The sequence below is a fragment of the Staurois parvus genome, unplaced genomic scaffold (assembly GCF_062004578.1).
Source record: "Staurois parvus isolate SC_StPar_1 unplaced genomic scaffold, SC_StPar_1.0 ptg000362l, whole genome shotgun sequence".
Classification (NCBI taxonomy): domain Eukaryota; kingdom Metazoa; phylum Chordata; class Amphibia; order Anura; family Ranidae; genus Staurois; species Staurois parvus.
In genome coordinates, this window is record NW_028318158.1 from 8,271,178 (window position 1) to 8,290,636 (window position 19,459).

General features: G+C 41.4%; 1 long non-coding RNA gene across 1 annotated transcript; it reads left to right on the plus strand.

Moving 5' to 3' along the window:
• Positions 1-11,689: 11,689 nt before the first annotated feature.
• Positions 11,690-18,497, plus strand: LOC149456403 (uncharacterized). Its single transcript, XR_016313880.1, has 3 exons — positions 11,690-11,844; positions 16,637-16,794; positions 18,219-18,497. It is a non-coding gene; the product is annotated as an uncharacterized LOC149456403 (long non-coding RNA).
• The last annotated feature ends 962 nt before the right edge of the window (positions 18,498-19,459 follow it).

The window sequence follows — 19,459 nt, forward strand, 5'->3', positions numbered from 1 at the left end:
ATCCTCAGTCCAGACCTGGTCTATGGGCGTGATAATGTCACGAACAGCCCATTTAAAAGACCACTAGCATGCAGGGGGGCAGGAGGGGTGGGGACCGGTCTTGTGCTCAGAGGATCGGGATTAGGTAAGTATATCTTTGTTTTCTGAGCCCCTAGACAAAAACGAGCATTTAACCCATGCAGTGCAGGCACAGCCCCACTGCATGGGAATATAATCATTTTGCCCTGGAATTCTTCTTTATTATTAGATCAGTTCAGGTACTTAAGCTACTTATATAAAAATACATTTAATTCTGTATTAATAGATATGGAGCTGCATTAGTCTTTCATATATCTGCTTGGAAGTCAGTTTTAAAGCTGTAGGCTCTGCTGTCATTCATTCACATATAATTATATAAATGCCCAGAAGAACTGCACACTAAACAAAAACCACTGACCTGTGGCCAGTTGGTAGGGCATAGATAAGGTAAGCGTGTATGTCGCTGTATTCATTTGGTTACATGAAGTACATGCCTGGCTGGATACATAGTGTTAGAATCAGACATCTGGTTGATATTATGAGACTTGTGTTCCCTGTCTGTGTAAAATATGAAGTGTAATAGCTATCACTGCCGGGAGATCTGTTGGCATGAAGTTTACCTGAAAGCAATTATTCAAGTGACCTACACATTTCTAGATGCATCCAGTTCCTTCTTTTATGAGTATCATAGATGGATTTATTTTTGTATTTCAATGTTTTTATTAACTTATAAACAGTTTAAACAGGAGCAACAAAACACACCCACGCAGGAGCTATCAATTGCACGTAAAAAAACCAAAAAAACCCAGTGCTCTAACACCAACAGAGCAAAAGATGCGCCCACGCAGGCAGAGACTATCAATGGCATATAAATGACAAAAACATTAGTATAACACCGACAGTAACTCAAACTAAAGGCAGCTATCCACTGCCACACCAAAAACAAACAGAAAAAGAAAAACAAAGAGGAGTACAAAAGGAAAAAGATAACAAGACCAAGAGCAGGGGTCCGAGAACACCAATACCAAGCAACATCACAACCCCAGACTAGACGGGGCGAGCGTGGGAAAGGCATATTGCAACCATGGCTCCCATATTTTCAAGAATTTCCATTGGGAGTTGTTACAGATACTCCACATCTGTTCATTGAGCATCATAGTGGTCATACGGTCCCGCACCCCCTAAAGAGGTACAAACGGGCTCTTCCAGGCCTGAGCAATTATTCTAGTGGACGACAAAAACAAATAGGAAGCCAACTTCTGCTGGTGAACCAAGAGGCCGAGTATGGGACAATGAAGCAAAGCATACCGAGCATCCCGGCGTATGGAGAGATAGAACAAGGTGAAAAGGAGGCCAAACACACGAGACCAAAAACGAAGCAATCTCAGGCATGACCAGCAGATATGCAATACATCACCACGATGGCCACAACCCCGAAAGCATCGATCACTGCAGGCAGGGTTTGCCTGGGCCAAACGAGCCGGAACCCAATACCAACAAAACAATACTTTGTATGCCGCCTCCAGCGTGGTTGTATTAAATGAACATTTAGCTATAAGCGACCAGGCCCTATTCCAGTCCTCCAGATCCACGACTGCCCCGAGGTCGCACTCCCACTGAGCGACATATGAGAGAGAAGTATACGTCGAGCATCTGTTCAAAGCTTCATAAAGAAGGAAATATGGCCCGGGACGCTGTTGGCAAAGCAGTTCAAAGGCAGATTTCTGGTACGGGAAAGCAGAAGTGCCCCGCAGTGAGGTCAGCCAATGCCGCAATTGAAGGTAACAAAAAAATTCCTCTGGAGGGACATCCCATGACTCCCGATGAGAATTCCAAGTGGGGAAGGACCGGGAAGTCAAAAAGTGTCGCACCTGTGAAAAACCATTGGCCACCCACCAAGAAAACGCACTTGGGTGATCTAAACCCGGTGGGAAAGGAGGGTTGTTAATAATTGGGAGCAAAGGTAGGAAAGGTGACATTCCGCCACTGGAGTAACATAACAAGTCCCACACTTGTAAGCCATGGAGCAAAATCGGACTCAGTGCCATAGGGCGGTGGGCAAGGGGAAGCCATAGAAGCATCGATGTCACAATAGGGGCACAATTAGGTAGTTCCAGCAGGACGCAGAGAGGAATGTCTGAGGAAGCGTGGAACAGCGGGGCAATCTGGCTCGCCTGATAAAACCCCAAGACCACCTTGGAGTCTATGAACAAAAAGGGTATTTCTGGAGACTCTGGGGTGCTTATTGGCCCAGATAAAACGCACAATCTTTGCCTGAATCAACCAAAGGAAATGAGCAGGAGCTCGCACTGGGAGGGTGCGAAAATAGTATAACAATTTTGGCAAGATGGTCATTTTTAATTGATGTGTTGAAAGAAGAAAAAACTAGCAAGTGTAGGTATTTCAATGACTTTAACAAGGGTTAAATTGTAATATTTAGATGACTAGGTCAGAACAACTCCAAAGCTGCAGTTCTTGTGAGATGTTCCCGGTCTGTAGTGGTCAGGATCTACCAAAAGTGATCAGAGGGAGGAAAACCGGCAAACTGGCTACAGGGTCGTGTGCAGCCAAGGCTCATTGATGCATGTGTGAAGCGAAGGCTGGCCTGTGTAGTCCAATCCAATAGAAAAGCTTGTGTAGCTCAAACTGCTGAAAAAAGTTATTACTGTTTCTGATAGGAAGGTGTCAGAATACGCAGGGCATCGCAGTTCCTTACATATAGGTACTGTGTAGCTGCAGACCGGTTAGAGTGTCCATGATGAACCATGTCCACAGCCAAAAGTGCTACAATGGGCATGTGAGCATCAGAACTGGACCACAGAGCAATGGAAGAAGGTGGCCTGGTCTGATAAATGACATTTTTTCTTTTACATCATGTGGTTTGCTGGGTGTGTATGTGTCCTTACCAGGGGAAGAGATAGCACCAGGATGCACTATGGGGAGAAGGCAAGCCTGTGGAGGCAGTATGATGCTCTGTCTAGTGGAGTCCATGTCTCGATGGGTTAGGGTTGTTTTGGTGGCAAAAGGGAGACCTACTTATTATTAGGTGGTTGGTCATAATGTCAAGGCTGATTGGTATATATGAGGGGTTATAAATCACTTTATCTTACCTTACAAACACTGGCTCCATACAAACATCCTGCTTCTAACTAGTAAACTGCTTTTTCTTCCTCCATCAGCTCATCCCCCTACAGCTATTACCTTTTGTATCACTCAACCCTTCCTCCTAGATTGTAAGCTCTAACGAGCAGGGCCCTCTGTTTCCTCTTCTACCAAATTGTATTGTAACTGTAATGTCTGCCTTCATTTTGTAAAGCGCTGCACAAACTGTTGGTGCTATATAAATCCTGTATAATAATAATAATAATGATGAAGGAACACTGTAATTGCCCTAATTGGAAATAGATCTCTATGATCATTGCACACATCATTTATCAAGACTGATCTGCTGGTCTTTTGTCATTGAGGTGCAAATTGCAGAGTTGAGATTGCACTATATTTACTTTATCTGTATCAAGCAAGCTAGCTGATTTCTTCCAATACTTAATGGACCTTTGTTGCATTCAAATATATCTACCTCTACTTATAGACAGACCTATGACTTGGCATACCTGTTTTGTACCAGTGCTTCAGAAAGTACTGAAGCCATTGGGTAAGCCTGGGCGGTCAGACAGCTTACACTTTGTGGGCGGCAAAGGAATCCTCTCTTGTTTTAAGATGCACAACAGCATTACAGTGCCAGTTATAAATGGTATTGAAAGGGGCATCAAGAATTCTTTAAAGAGACTCTGTCACTTTGCCCGTTTAGAGTTTCTTGATAGTCCCGTGCCATTTTGTTCCAGGTCCAAACCCTGTGTAAGCTCCATATTGAATATTGTGGCAGCTTACATGGGTTTGATGATGTAGTCCCCCTCCTAAAGTGAAATTGTTTGGTCCTGGCAATTGGCCGCTCAGTGCCAAGCACTGCATTATGGCAGAAGGTCCTATATTATGGCCTATTATGGCCTGCATGTCTAAGCAGGACCATTGTTAGAGTTCTAAAAGACCTGGGACATCCCTGGGCATCTAGATTAAAAAGGTTATTGAAAGGCTTGAACCATAACCTAATGAAAAGTTTGTTTCTTGTCTCCCGCATCATCTTTTTTCTCCTTTCTCTTTGCTGTCTTCCCTTTCGTTGGGCTTGTTCTCCTGTCCTGCTGATCTCCCCTAGTACTGAGCCAATTGAGCTATGGTCATTTCTCAGAGTGTACTTTAGGGAAAGCAATGAAACCCAATACGTTAATATTGCCTTCTACTTTTAGATTGTAAGTTCTCACAAACAGAGCCCTCCTATTACTTTTTTACTTGAATTGTATTATATTTGTACTGTCTGCCCTTTTTATTTTAAGGCACTGAGCAAACTGCTGGTGCTATAAAAAACATCATAATAATATACCAGTAATAATATTTCTCCAACTTAAAGATGAACTGCAAGTAGATTTTAAAGACACATATCAATGCAGCTCAGCGGTTATTAATACATCAATAAAAAAATTTTTTAAAAATGCAAGCAGCATAAGTACCTGGTTTTGAACTGGTGTACGGCAGAGCTCAGATTGTGAGAGGAAGAAACGGCACAAGGAGACATACAAGGAGTATGCTAATAGGAAATGAGAGCAGGGTGACAGAGAGATTATCTAATCACTGTGTTACTTTTGCTTCACTGTCTACACACATGGAACAGGCCCATGATGGCTTGGGCTCAAAGGAAGTGTTTTTAAGGGTGCTAGGGAATGGCAGAGGGCATCTTGTGGCAGAAAAGAAGTATTGTAGAGTGCAGTAGAAGATGGAATCTATTGATGCAAAACTGCTTTTTTATTTTAGCGTATTATTATTATTGTTCTGCTTTAACCATATTACCTACCAAACATAATTCTGAGGGATTGTAAAAGGAAAAAGGTTGATACTAGAGTAGCATAAAGCGTGAACAAAATCTAAAAATTCAAAAGCTCATGAAGCATTGCAATGAGGATGACATACTCTGGATGAGAGCAACAATAACTGCAAAGGAAACCTGGGGCACTTAGTAAAAGATCCAGGGTAGCCCAGGGTGCCATGGCCTTTCAATGCCCCTGCATTCAATATAATCTGTCACTTTCCCCTGCATGGTCTTGAATAAATGTCTAACGAAGACTTTTGTACACCATCCAGTGCTGTGTCTGGAGTTCCACTTTAAAAATAATAACATTTCCCCTGACATAGCTTTTTGTGGTCTGACTATCCTGTGGGTATAAAAAGACACTGGGGAAGGCGAGTCTGGGGGGGGGTTATTCAGTATTTTTAAACTGAGATCTTCGGAATGGAATGTGTGATGCAGTCGCTGGGAGCGATTGTATAAACAGGCACATTTCTGGGAAGACAATGTCAAGCTCCCCTCTGTGCCGGATACCTTCTTGGTGTGTAATCCACACATTCCTCTTAAACTCAGGCTGTGAGGATGGTTGCAGTATGCCCAACTCTTGGATAGTTCCCGCATGCTGTGGTTTGGCTTTGTTTTTTGATGCCAATGAGCACAGCGCATTCATTTCCGCTGAACTGGCCAGATGACTTTTATCTCTGGTGTGTCCAAATTTGGAGACATGGCTCTCCCAGGTGCTGCTGTGTTGATGTCACAATGGGTTATTTTTGCTGTAATGTAAGCCTGATCTGCCCAGTGTCTAAGACAGACCATAGACACAGAATGATTGTAGAGTTGATTAAACAGATGTAGATAATCTTTCAAATATTATCATCAAGGTGGTGATTGATTTTCCAGATCACTTTGTTCAGATCAGGGGAGGACTGGGCCAGAGGACATTTGTCCTACTCGGCCAATAGTAATAGAGTACAAGGTATGAAGGGATGGTGACCCTGAGTGCTAATACATCACTATTCAGTGTAAATACCAACCAAATCATTCTCCTTGTTCCTCCCAAGACCTCCTGCTCTCTAGCTTCCTTGTCACCTCCTCCTCTGCTAGCCTCCAGGACTTTCTTTAATGCATCTCCCATCCTATTGAACTCCCTACCCCAATGTGTCTATCTCCTACTCTGTCCACTTTTAGGAGCTCCCTGAAAACCCTTCTCCTTATAGAAGCCTATGCACATGTATTTTCATTTTCTCCATTGGCTAATCCCTTACTGTTATTACCTTTTGTATCATTTGACCCTCCCTTTTATATTGTAATCTCTAACGAGCAGGACCTTTGATTCCTCCTATATTGAATTGTATTGTAACTGCACTGCACAAACTGTTGGTGCTATACAGTAAATCATGTAATAAATAATAATATAATCATAATAATTCAGACATCAATAAGGGCAGACCTCACAGTCAGTGACACATGGGGGGAATTATATGGCTATCTGCTATCCATCAGAATTGTGATCACATGGCAGAAGGAAGTTTTCCAGAACCAGCTTTTGTGGCTCTGAGATATTATCTGGAAAATTCCGAGACTCACATAGTATGCTGAATGATAGGAAAAAGTGTGACACAATAAATCATGTCCTTCAAGCTGCCCATATATTAGTCCTTTTTTTTCCATTCAGCCAGTGGGTTGAATGAAAAAAACTGACCCGATTCTCCTATCCACACATTTGAGGTGGACATAGAAATCCTCTCTGCAAAGCTTTTGTATTCTGACAGTGGGAAGACTTTCCTTCCATGAGAATACACTGATCAGCGCTGCAGTCTATAGCCTGCCGCACTGATCGAGCAACTTAAATCTGCCTGGTTGTACAGAAGTTGATCGGTAAATCGACTCCTGTTCAACAACAGTGCCCATACAAGGATCAAAACTCAGCTGGTTCCTGCTGAACTGGCTAAATTTCAGTCCATGTATGGCCAGCTTTAGGAACACTCATCATCAGCATAGCTACCATTTATTGTACAATGGCACCCATTGAATGGTTATTTAGCTGTAACATGAAAGGGTTAGTTGGTTGTGCAAGCTCTCCTGGTCAAGGTTTCATGCTCTAAAAAAAAGTAGTGATTTTTTTAATACTTGACTTTTTATTGATTTTGTCTTATAAGAAAAAAAAAGAATTACAGTACAGTAGTTTCATATATCATTCACAGTGAAATCATACAATATACCACCACTTAACCTGAACATACATATCACATCCTTAGGTGAAGTTGTGGTTATAGTGTATACAGTACATTTCGAGAATTAGTGATTCTGTAATGAACTTATGCTGAAAAAATGTTATGAGGTTTTTACTGCAAAAGGACAAATAGCTTTGATAAATAAACCAAACAAAATCCAGCATATTTTTTTTTATAAATCTGTTGAACTGACAGTTGTATAAAATACATACAGTAAATATTCGCAGTAAAAATAAATACATCAAATCAATACAAAAAAAACATTCTCTTGCAAATTCTTTTACATACTTGTCATGTATGACATATGACAAAGAAGCAAACACATTCATTATAGTGGTTGTTTCATTGGTCCTGGGCAGGCCAACCCAAATGTAAAATGAGAGTTACACCATTGGTCCCAGATCTTGTGGAATTTGAGAAGATCATTTATCTTCTCATAAAACATACGTATCCTTCTCATAAAAGATAACCCGATTAAATCGTTATTTCCACTGGGATTTTGTTGGGGGGGAAATGGTTAATTTATTTTTCGAAAGAGTAGGCCCCTCTAACCCCTCGTGTGCTGTTTGTTGTTGCTGTACTGTTTCATGTATTGTCCCCCCCTCTGTTGTACAGCGCTGAGCAAACCCTTTGGCGCTATATAAACTCGATGTAATAATAATAATTTAATGAATATGACTTAAACAAGTGGCCATAAACAATTTTTTTCTCAGAAATAGTTTTGTGTAGTGTGGCCAGTATTCATCAAGAAGTCATACCTCCCAACTGTCCCTGATTTGGAGTGACTTTCTCTCTTTCTGAACTTTTGTCCCTCTTTACTCCTCTTTTTGTTCTTCATTGTGGTCTGATGTATATACCTGTATTAAAATACACTATTTATCAATCAAAAAGTTTTTTTTACAGTGCTAAACCTCTTATCCATTTCTAAATAGTTGCAATATTCCATTTCAAAAGCCAGAACAATCGCTTACAGTGGAGTTCCACCCAAAAGGGGAAGGTCCACTTTAAAGATTGGTCCCCCACTCCCCATTAAGGATTGGCACCTTTGGGGAGCGGGTACCCGAATTTGACAGGTACCCACTCCCACTTCCGCTGCAATCGCCTAGGCGATTGGAAATTGAAGTTGTCCTCCTACCTTCCCTCCCTGAAGTCTTGTGGGACACGTGACAGGTTCCAGAAGAGGATGGGGCCATTCAGGAAGAGCAGCGCTACTCGCCCATGCACAGTGGGCACCCGGCTGTGAAGCTGCAAGCTGTCACAGCCGGGTGCCCACACTGAAGATGCAGGCACCTAGAATACAGGACGACCAGTGAAACGGGCTGCGGCGGGGGCAACGCGGGATCGTGGAACAAGTGAGTGGCTGTTTATTAAAAGTCAGTAGCTACCCGTTTTTGTAGCTGCTGACTTTTATTTTTTTACAGAGTGAGTGAAACTCTGCTTTAATGACATTTTCATAAATAAAACCTTTTTTGTTTTTAAGCAGGGCTCTAACCCTCTTGTATTGAACTGAACTGAAACTATATAAACTGTTAGTGCTAAATAAAATCTGTATAATACAATTAATAATTACTGGGTCCCTGCTCTTCCCTATGCAGTGCAGGCTAGTCTGGTGGGAGGGGCCAGCAAGGTACTGTCCTGAAAACATAACAACACCCTGCCTCAGTACTCCTCTCAGGAGCCCTCAGCCCTGATGCAAGCAGTGCACTGGCTCTTCGGAGGAGTCATGCAAGTATCAAAATGCCCTGATAGGTGGATATGAGTCTGGAGGAGTGGACATTCCTAGGCAGGCAACATTTGCATTCCAACTGCCCTGGGTAACATCCACATGTAATGCTGAGCCTCCTTGGTTGAAAGAACTGAAATCCAGAAAAATTAAAGGGGAAAGGCCAGGGATAGTCAGGCTGAGGAGGAATAGGCTAAATGAGGCTGGCCATCCTGCAGCCAGAAAATTAGATGGGCTCTATCTGACTTACTGTAGCTTCTAGTGCACACTGTGAGAAGCTCACAGTATGCAGTGGAATTAGGGAAAGCAAATTCAGTATAGGAGGAGAGCCTGTACTGCTGTGTAAGACTAAAGGTAAGATTTCAGTTCAGCTTCTAGGACCTGGAAAACTAACCTCAGACTGCAATAGGGTTTCGTTGATGTACTCGCCATGTTGCCCAGGCCTTTAGAGTGATGACTGTGATGAACACATTTAGGTGTACTTGAATTTCAGCAGAAGCTGGAGTAAACTTCCCTTCACATCCAATGATAAATTGATGTCACAGAGCTGACAGGGCGGAGTGCTGGTGTAACCACAAGAAGGGTTTGGATATCTCCTGGAACTATTTGTGACACATAGACTCTTCCTCCAGGCTTGGAATTCCATGTGTTTATAGGTTAGGAATGTCCAGATATGCCGGCAATGTCAATGGGACTCGTTAAGTATGGCTGCTCTTTATCATATTGAGGTATATACAGAAGCACTAGACAAAAATAACCGGCAGAAATGCTCACAGCAATTTATCTCCCAATGACCGAACACGTTAAAGTGAAACTCTCACCTAAATGGACATTCAGGACATCTTGTTGTGAGCAACAGTAAACCTTGTGCAAATGTCATACATACTGTACATCTACTGGCATCCATGGGCCCCAAGGAACTGGTATTTCATTCATGTTACCAATTAGGTGAATTATAAGGGATTTCAGATTTCAGTAGACATCCCCTATTTGTCTTTGGCTCCTGTTTATTAAGGTAGGTGGCAACCTAATTGCTAAAATTACATATAAGCTTTAACAATTTACAGCAGAATTCCAGCCAAAAATAATAATAAAAAAAAAAACCTGTTAACAGATAAAATTACAAAACCAATTTTTGTTGCAATATTCTCCATCAATCCAAAGTTTTCCCTGACAATACGTTTTATTATCACTAGATGTTCTCAGTCTGGCCAACATCATTCAATCCACATGGTATCCCGGACAAGCCCCCAGTCTGTGACTGGACAGAGAAAAGAGAAGCAGCACAGTGGTGAGCTCATCTTTCTGTCACTCTGTTTTCTCCTCCAAATAGCATGCTTCTTGTCAGCATATAAACTGATTGGCTCCTTTTGCTACTTCTTCTTGTCATTCTCCAGTTCTGCTACATAAGGAATGCAAGAGGCTAAAACCAGAACACATTCAGGTAATTACACTGCTTGAATTTAAAGTGGAACTTTATCCAAAAGGGAAGTCCTGCTTTTCCAACCCCCCCTCTACTTTTGGGCACATTTAGATTTTTGTAACTGCTGACTTTTAATTTGTTTGGGGAGGGGGCTGAAGTATTATTGATGATTGCAGAGACATCAGCTATAGTAAAATATGCATCACAGCAACTAGATGGAGCTAAGAAGTATAGCAAATACATAAATCTATGTAACAAGAGATACAATGTAACAATTTTAGAAAATGCTACAGGGAATTAGCAAATAAAAGGGATTCGACTGCTGCTTTTTTTTTTGCCAATTCCCTCTAGCATTCTCTAGAATTGCTACATTGTATTTCTTGTTACAAACAAGTATTTTCTATGCTCCTCTGCTCCATCTCGTGACCATAGTATGGGATTTTACTAATAATAATAATAATAATAAAAAAAGAACATTTGTTCAGAAGAGAAAATAGTCTAAACAACATTTGTTTTGTCCAATTTGCACAGAACGAATATGTATGCAGATTTACTAAATGAATAGCTGTGCAATTTTATAATAGATAGACTCCTATGTTTATTTACTGACACAGATAATAATTGTATCCAAGAAGTAAAGTTGGGTTTTATATTTTGTATTTTACATCAGTGCTATTAGTAGCCTGGTCACACATGATCTGAGAAACTCACATATAGCAGCTGCACAGGTAAATGCCAGAGCTGTCCCAGCACCAGTCCAGGCTAGGAGACAAAGGCAAAAAGATACTCTGAGCCTGTTGCTGGACTATGGATGGTATATTTTAGGGTGGGTTGTGTTTGTTCTCCCAAAAACTACAAAACAAGCCAGAAAGAGAGAAGAAAGCATCTCACATTGGAGAAGCGCAGAGGACTTGGCAGCCACGGCAGCAGACCTGCAAGTGTTTGGAATGGAGTCAGACATCCGCTGCTCAGTACATCTTGATATACTAAACAATTCTAAATATATCCTGCTTGTGTGAGAGAGAAAAAGATAGAGAGAAAGACAAAAGACAGGGGACTTCAATAGCTGCTCCAGACAAAAACAGTACCAAGTCCATATTTGGTGGCGTTATTAAACTTCGATATCCAACATTGTTAATATTAAAGTGTTATTAAACCCACAACAGTAAACTCAGTCTGTATATGCAGGAAAGCATGCTTGTTGTACTCACTTTAGAACCTAAGGGGTTAATCCTCCGCATTGTGTAAAAAAAGGATGTTTGATCCTGTCTTCTCTTATCCTCCCCATCTTCCAGTGTCCCCCTCTTATCTCCTGATAAGACATATCCTGTGGAGTCATTCTGCACATGCTCAGTTTGGTGTGTATTGTTCGAGAGTTTTTCTTTTTTTTTGGAGAGCGCATGTGATCAGCACAGGGCCAATTAGCACTGTCCAGACAGAGATCAGGGGTCCTGCATCTTCCTAGAGCAGAATGAAAACTACAAGCTTTAACATGTGCTCTGCTTGACACTGATAGAAGTCACAAGACTGCTCTAACTGCTGATGAGAAAAGGTATTTAGCAGTTTATATTTACTAAAATAATTGCATTTCCATGTTGTGTGTACTGTGAGAGACCAGATATAGTGAATGCAGGGTCCTGGATTTAGTAACCCTTTAAACTGTTCTGTGTGTTACTACCCATAATGAGTCATTATATTAAAGTATAGTTAAACCCAAGGACAAAAATGTAACTCACTGCAGCATGACATTCCTTCAATGTGGTGGCTGCATTAGGCTTCCTTTTCAGGCTTCTGTCTCTTTCGTTCCATCTGCTGAGAAGAGAAGGTGTTTCACTATGTCAGGATATGAATCCCCTCCCCTTGATTATCCGTGGTGGTTATGTAAGTTTACCTCATACAGTTTGGTTCAGTATTAAATTGTTATAAAAATGTTTGTTAAAATTGACTATTAATAATTATTATTATAGAGCGATATCATATCCCTGAAGAAGAATCTATGTTAATGCATTCGAAACGCATTGGATCCCAGGCTGAATATATCTGCAGGCAAACTCTGAGGTTGAAAGATGGAATTCAGCTCTGGGGGATACCACCGGATATATATCATAATATACCGTCATTTCATAAAGTGAATGAACAGTGAGAATTGCTGTGTAATATATTTGGCAATATCTAATGACCATTTTGTATGTGCTGACAAGCAAAACGAAAAACCTTTAATGACTTGTAGAAATAAAATGTCGACTTCCTTTTTTTTTAAAAAAAAAAACTGGTTTCTTTTGTGTAATCCATGGTTGCCTTAAAAATCCAGTCAAATGTAAGATAGAGTCAGATGATATTGGACATGATCCAGCCAGCAAATGAAGCAGGCTCGATCTGTATGATTTGCTGCAGCTTCTAATGCATACTGCAAGAAGCTCAGTGTGCAGTGAAATCAGACTGAGCATTTTTAGTGCAGGAGAGGATCCTGTTTGTTGTGTGTTCCTATTCACACAGCATACCTAAAACATTTTTTTAAATGATTTCTTTCCTTTTAGATTATTCTAAGGATATGGTCATGGATGATTCTAATAATTTCTGGACAGTCTTACAGTGTCTTTGTCCCCACACAATCCCTCAGGATCCGAAACCTCAGACATGAAATATATATATATATATATATATATATATATATATATATATAATATAACAAAGCATATCCCTCTATAGTGTGTACTAGTCTCTACCCAGAGCACTAAGTGTTATTTCTGTCTGCTGCCTCCTTACTCTGCTATCTGCATGAGTCACTTTTGGCCAGTTTTCTTAACACTAAGAGCTAATAAGGTGAGAAGGCAGTGAGCTCAAAAACACGACCTGTGATTGACATCCTCAGCTCTGTTCCTCTGCTGTGTTAAGGAGGTGTGTCCTTTCCCTCCAATCAGCTCTTACTGAACGCTGCAGCATGTAGCTTCAGCTCTACGTCCCCTGTTTTCAGAAGCGCAGACAAACTGTATAAATTCTGCACTTTGATTGGCTGTAGAGGAGATATGTCTACAGATACAACTTTCAGGAGGATTTATTACATCTTTGTGTATCACCTGATGCTAGTCACTTCACTGGGTATATGTAAGGGTTTACAACCACTTTAACATACATTGCAGGAGGGCAAGCCTTTTTAGGACAGACAGCATTCAAATCTAGTTTACAGCCGAAAATGAAGAACTGCGAACACAGTACAGAGAGGATTAATTATGTTAAACATTACTCCACAGCCCCCTCTTAAACATTACAAGGCAGGGAGAGCATGGATGGATTTTTAAGCAAGCAAAACACATTAAAAAGGCATCAAGCAATTTTTTTTTTAAGTTATGCTATGCTATGTAAAGGGAACATATAACAAATATAAAGTACTATAGGTGTTATTCCAATTTGGCTACAAAAGTAGAAATACACTTTAAGGATGACCAATCCATAGCAAAGCTTCCTCCTAGAACAGGGGTCTCCAAACTTTCTAAACAAAGGGCCAGTTTACTGTCCTTCAGACTTTAGGGGGGCTAGACTAGGGACAGTGGGAGTAGAAAATAACTTGGAGTCCATTGGGTGTAAACAATGCCCTATCTTTGGTGTCAGTGGAGGAATAGTACCCCTACGTTGGTGTCAATGGAAGGAATTCTGCCCAATCTTTGATGTCAGCATAAGGAATTGTGCCATTTTGTTGGTGTCAGTCGAAAGAATAGTGCCCCATTGTTGGTGTCAGTGCGAGAAATAGTGGCCCATCATTGGTATCAGTGGAAGGAATTGTGCCCCATTGTTAGTGTCAATGGAAGAATTGTGCCCCATTGTTGGTGTCAATGGAAGGAATTGTGCCCTGTCGTTGGTGTCAATGGAAGGAATTGTGCCCTATCGTTGGTGTCAATGGAAAGTATTGTGCCCCATTGTTGGTGTCAATGGAAAGTATTTTGCCCTATCGTTGGTGTCAATGGAAGGAATTGTGCCCCATTGTTGGTGTCAATGGAAGGAATTGTGCCCCATCATTGGTGTCAATGGAAAGTATTGTGCCCCATTGTTGGTGTCAATGGAAAGTATTTTGCCCCATCGTTGGTGTCAATGGAAGGAATTGTGCCCCATCGTTGGTGTCAATGGAAGGAATTGTGCCCCATCATTGGTGTCAATGGAAGGCATTGTGTCCTATCATTGGTGTCAGTGGAAGGCATTGTGCCCCATTGTTGGCGTTTATGGAAGGAATTGTGCCCCACCATTGGCGTCAATAGAAAGAATTGTGCCTCATCGTTGATATCAGTTGGAGGAATTGTGCCCTTTTGATGGTTTCAGTGGGAGGAATAATGCCCCATTGTTGGTATCAGTGAATGGAACAGTACCTCAAGGGCCGGATAAAGGCAAGTAAAGGGCCACTTCTGTCCCCAGAGCTGCAGTTTGGAGACCAATGTCCTAGACCAACAATCCCCAGGACCACCACAATTGTCTCAGTGACCATGCATACAGTGCACCGTTTGTTACTTTTTCTCTGCAATAATTAGATTTTTGTGCTCTTATCAGAAATTTTCTAATAACTTACTTAATAACAAGCTCATATTTGCTCTGTAGTTAACCCCTAAATGGCTGCTTTCCTCACGAATTGTGCAAATATGTGGTAGCCGTTGTCACAGCACACAGCTGATCTCGAACTATACAACAAACGTAATGTCAGTATTTAATTAAGTATGGTATAAAAACAATCTGGTTCTGAGTCAGCTCTTCCCACTCATAAGCAGGCATGTCAAATTAAAACCATACCGCACATAAACTTTTACTTCATATATGGCCTCGCGCACATTCTTACATAAGAGCCAAGCGGCTGGGGGTCCGTGTTCATTGGTTCCTCATGTTTCGCTGTCCATACCGTGAATTCTCAACAGCACGATAAGAGGGCTTTGGAAATTGAGCTGCGGGTTGGTTGCAGGGGCCAAGTTTAGGCACAGGCTCTTTTGACTCGTCCTTCATAGAGAACTTTGCTCCAGGCTCTAGAACAGTAATGATTAAAATGTACAAAAATATATAATAGATTGCAGCTTACCAATCCTGCGATGTGGTGGCTGCATCAGTTTCCTTCACCTGGTGATCCTGCCAATAACACACTTCCTGTCCTAGGGTGACAACGCTCACTCACAGCACTGTATTGATGGATCCCCCCAGTGGGGACACTGACGAGGATTACGGCTAGGTTCACACCTATACAGGTTGCGTTTCACCCGATTCTGCATTGCGTTTTGCGTTTTTGCACCTGTGTTTTTTACGCATTTTTGATGCGTTTTGCGTTTTTTTAACTTTTTTTCTTGTTGCTAGGCAGATTTAAAATGCAAAACAGCAAAAACGTAATACATGCTTTTCTACAGCGTTTCCATTGAAGTCTATAGAACCAAAAACGCAACAAAAAAGTTCCTGACCCTCTCCAAAAAATACACCGGTTGAAAACCCAGAGATGTGAACATGTCCCATAGGAAATCATGTTAAATCAACTGTACCGCGTTTCTGCAAAACGCTGTGGAAACCGCTTAGGTGTGAACCCAGGGTAAAATCTAACAGCAGTTCTAACGTTTCCCCACTCTATCCATACCTAGGAAACTAAGTTTTACCTAGAGTTATTAAAAGCTGAACTCAGCCCTCCCATCAGTCTTGCACAGTTGTAGCGGCTCCTCTCCTGTAATGAAATTGCTTACTCTGATTTACTGCACACTGGGAGCTTCTCACAGTGTGCATTAGAAGCTGTAGCAAATCAGATAGACCATCCTTTCCTGGATGGAGGACATCCAGTATCACCTAGCCTTTCCTCCCAAGCTTCACTGTCCCTTGCCCACCCCTTTCGTTCATCATCTTTCAGTTAATGATTTCAGTTCTTTCAATCATAGCAACCAAACTTATCCATGAAAGAATTGTGATATTTGCAAAACTCCTCCCAAGAGCCAGCCCACTTCTGAATTAGGAGTACTAACGCACGGTGCTGTGATGTTTTTAGGAAAGCATCTACAGCACCATTGTTGCCTAACCCCCCCCCCACACACACACACCAGATATAGAACCAGGGGCGGACTGGCCATTTGGAAACTCGGGCACTGCCCGAGGGCCCGGGGTCAGTAGGGGGCCCTATGAGATGCGTCTGGTACCTTTTTCATAGGCTTTTTGAGTTTTGGCAAGGACACAGGAGTCCCATGATCCCTTATTGCCTGGGGGCCCCATGAGTTGTCAGTCTGCCCCTTTATAGACCCCTTCATTTCCTGGCTAGACATCCAACATCATCCAGCTTTTTCCAAACCAGCCTATCTGTTGCTGGAAATCCTCTTTCATTTATAAGATTTAATTTCTTTCAGCCATGAAGGCTCAGCATCACATGTGGGCTTTACCACATCTTCCTGTTTCAAGAGCCTATGTACCGCTCCCTGCCAGCCCCTCCCACCAACCATGATCTGACTGCATTGTATAGAGAAGCACAGAGAACAAGTGATGACGTTGCAGGGTCTAAAATAAGGTATGTAAAAAACCTGCATGAAGATGAATAGAGTGGTGAGGAACCAGGGAAGGCAAAATATAAGCAGATCAGAATTCCATTTAAAGAAGATCTATCAGCACATTTTATACTGTTCTGTCCCCCATTTACTGTAGTACTTTTCCCATGTTGGTAGCTGCTTCCTAAACCTAGCTATGAGGTTAGACTGGGTGCTCCCCCTTCCCTGCAGCCATCCAGCAACTTCCAACCAACCAACTTCTCAGCTTCCAGAACTTTCCTGAGACAAACGCCGGCAAGAGGAATGCGGAAGGAGGGGGGGTGCCAGCCTTCCATCCCTGTGCATTCCTCTTGCTGCCGCTTGTCTCCTTCCTAGGAAGGCCCTATAGCAACATGGGACAAAGTACAACAGATCAGTGAAAAAAAAATATTGATAGCTCTTCTTTAACCTCCTATTTCAGGACATGCCTGTGGTTTCACTTTAAACCTGCAGTCTTTAGCTGTGTGCGCCGCACATGGTGTGTACTCGCTGTCCACGGGTGTAGAGTGACGTCGGAGCTCTGCACCCATGGACGGCGACTATACTCTCTGTGCGGCGCACACAGCTAAAGATTGCTATTTGAAAGGCGCTTGTTGTTTTTATGAGATGTGAGTGCAGTATTTGGGCACATAATAAAAGTCTATTTCAAAAGGATAAAGCACTATATCCCTATTTCTTTCCATACATTATTACACTGAGGAACATCTAGAACAGGATTGATGAGAAGACAAACAGTAGCTGAAGGAGGGAGAGATCCCGGCAGGGATACTGGCAGAGGATTACTAAGACTGGCCATAGATTATCCAATTTTCTTGAGATTTTTGGTTTAGATTTACCAAAAACCATATAATAGGAGGTCAAACCTAAACGACACTTTCAATTGTATCCAATTAGGTGGGCTCTGGCACTACATAGTTGAAGGTAAATCTAAAAGAAATTGATTAGAAATTGGACAGAAAATTGTATAGTGTATGGCCAGCCTTAGAAGCATATAAGAGATACCCACCATCCAATGCACGGTGCAACAAATCATTACACCGGGTTCCATTTGTGAACAAAAAGCAGAGTATGCCTATATATTAGACTTATAAGGAGGTGAGCGCATAGCCTAATCACATTAAGGATTCACTGGAAGTCACAAATATCACCTTGGATCACATTATCGTTTTTGGAGATTGTCACTATTTATTTATCACCAGAGACTCTTATATTATTTATAATATTTCACTTAAATAATTTTTGTGAGTAATATTAGGTGGCACAAATGTTTTATTTTATATTATTTTGAATGATTCACATTAATTATGTATTAATTGGTATTATTTAAAATAGAGTGTCGGTACACAGTATTGAATAATTAACACATATTTGGGAGCGCGACATTTATTGTTTTTTTCTTTTCAACAAGGTTCTGTGTTATATTTTTATACTGGACTCTGAAGCAAAAGTTCACCGTGGTTTTATGTCTTTCTGTGCTTCACTCAAATACACGTCAGTGTTCTGAGGATTGTGCCGCGTCTGATTGTCTGTGTTAGCTGTATCTGATGGTGAGTCACCTTCTGCTACTGGCACAGCCACTGTCTTTGTGTCCCCTCCATCACTCACCCTGGACATGTGTTATTTTACACTTCACCGTCCCTGACTCAGCCTGATGACTTCATGTCCTCAATGTATACCATCAACCAATAAATCCATTCGCACGCGTCTCATCTGTCTGTTCAATGTGCAGACCAATATGTCACAATATGTTTAGGTTACATCTCCCCTTGTAGTATATCAAGTGTTTGCTTAGCACAAATTGGGGATTAGCCAAACTCCAGACAAAACTTTTTTCTTAGCATTGGATAGATCATGGATAGCTTGGAAACTCTGTCCATTATAAATTCTGTCTCATAGATGAGGTTGCAGATGAGTGAAACTGAGCAGTTTCATTCCCCAAAATTGTGGTGAAAATCTGGACATTTTGGTGAAATTGTACCCATGTTGGTAAATGCATTGAAGTCAATGTTGAAGGCATAAATTTGTAGACAAAACATTTTAGTTTTAAATGGAGTAGAGAAAGGTTAAAACCCCTGTCATTTTTTTTTTCCGGTGTGTGTGTCCCATTGGAGAGATTTCCCTTTATCTCCTGTCTTTGAGACCGCACAGGCAGTGCAAGCAAATGTCTCCACAATTTTGTGAATTCCCATCGTAGACAGTTTCACTGAAACAAGTGTCCTCGTAGAATTTTTTTTTTTCTGTTTCCTGTTCTGGTGACAACTATAAAATTTTGGATTGACCAACACTTTCTGTCTCAGCTACAACCTCACCATAAGAAAGACAGGGTGAATCTTCCCAACAGGGAACCTGGCAACCATAAAGTCTTGAGTATGGGTTCTAATCTTTCCCTACTCCATCCAAAACAAAAAAAAAATTTGGTTATACATAGACTATGAATACACTTTAAAAGATAAAAAGATGCAGTTTGAGGCTCCATGCACACCTTTTTAAGCTCCTAGAAGCTGTTATTAGCATTTTAAAGTAGAGTGCATTTTCCACATCTAAGGACTAGATAGCTATAATACATTTTGGGAGGTTTAAGTATGCTTTAGGCTCCATGTACACTGCAGCTGATAAACTCACGTTTAGGAGCTTTTCTGTGTTTTTTTC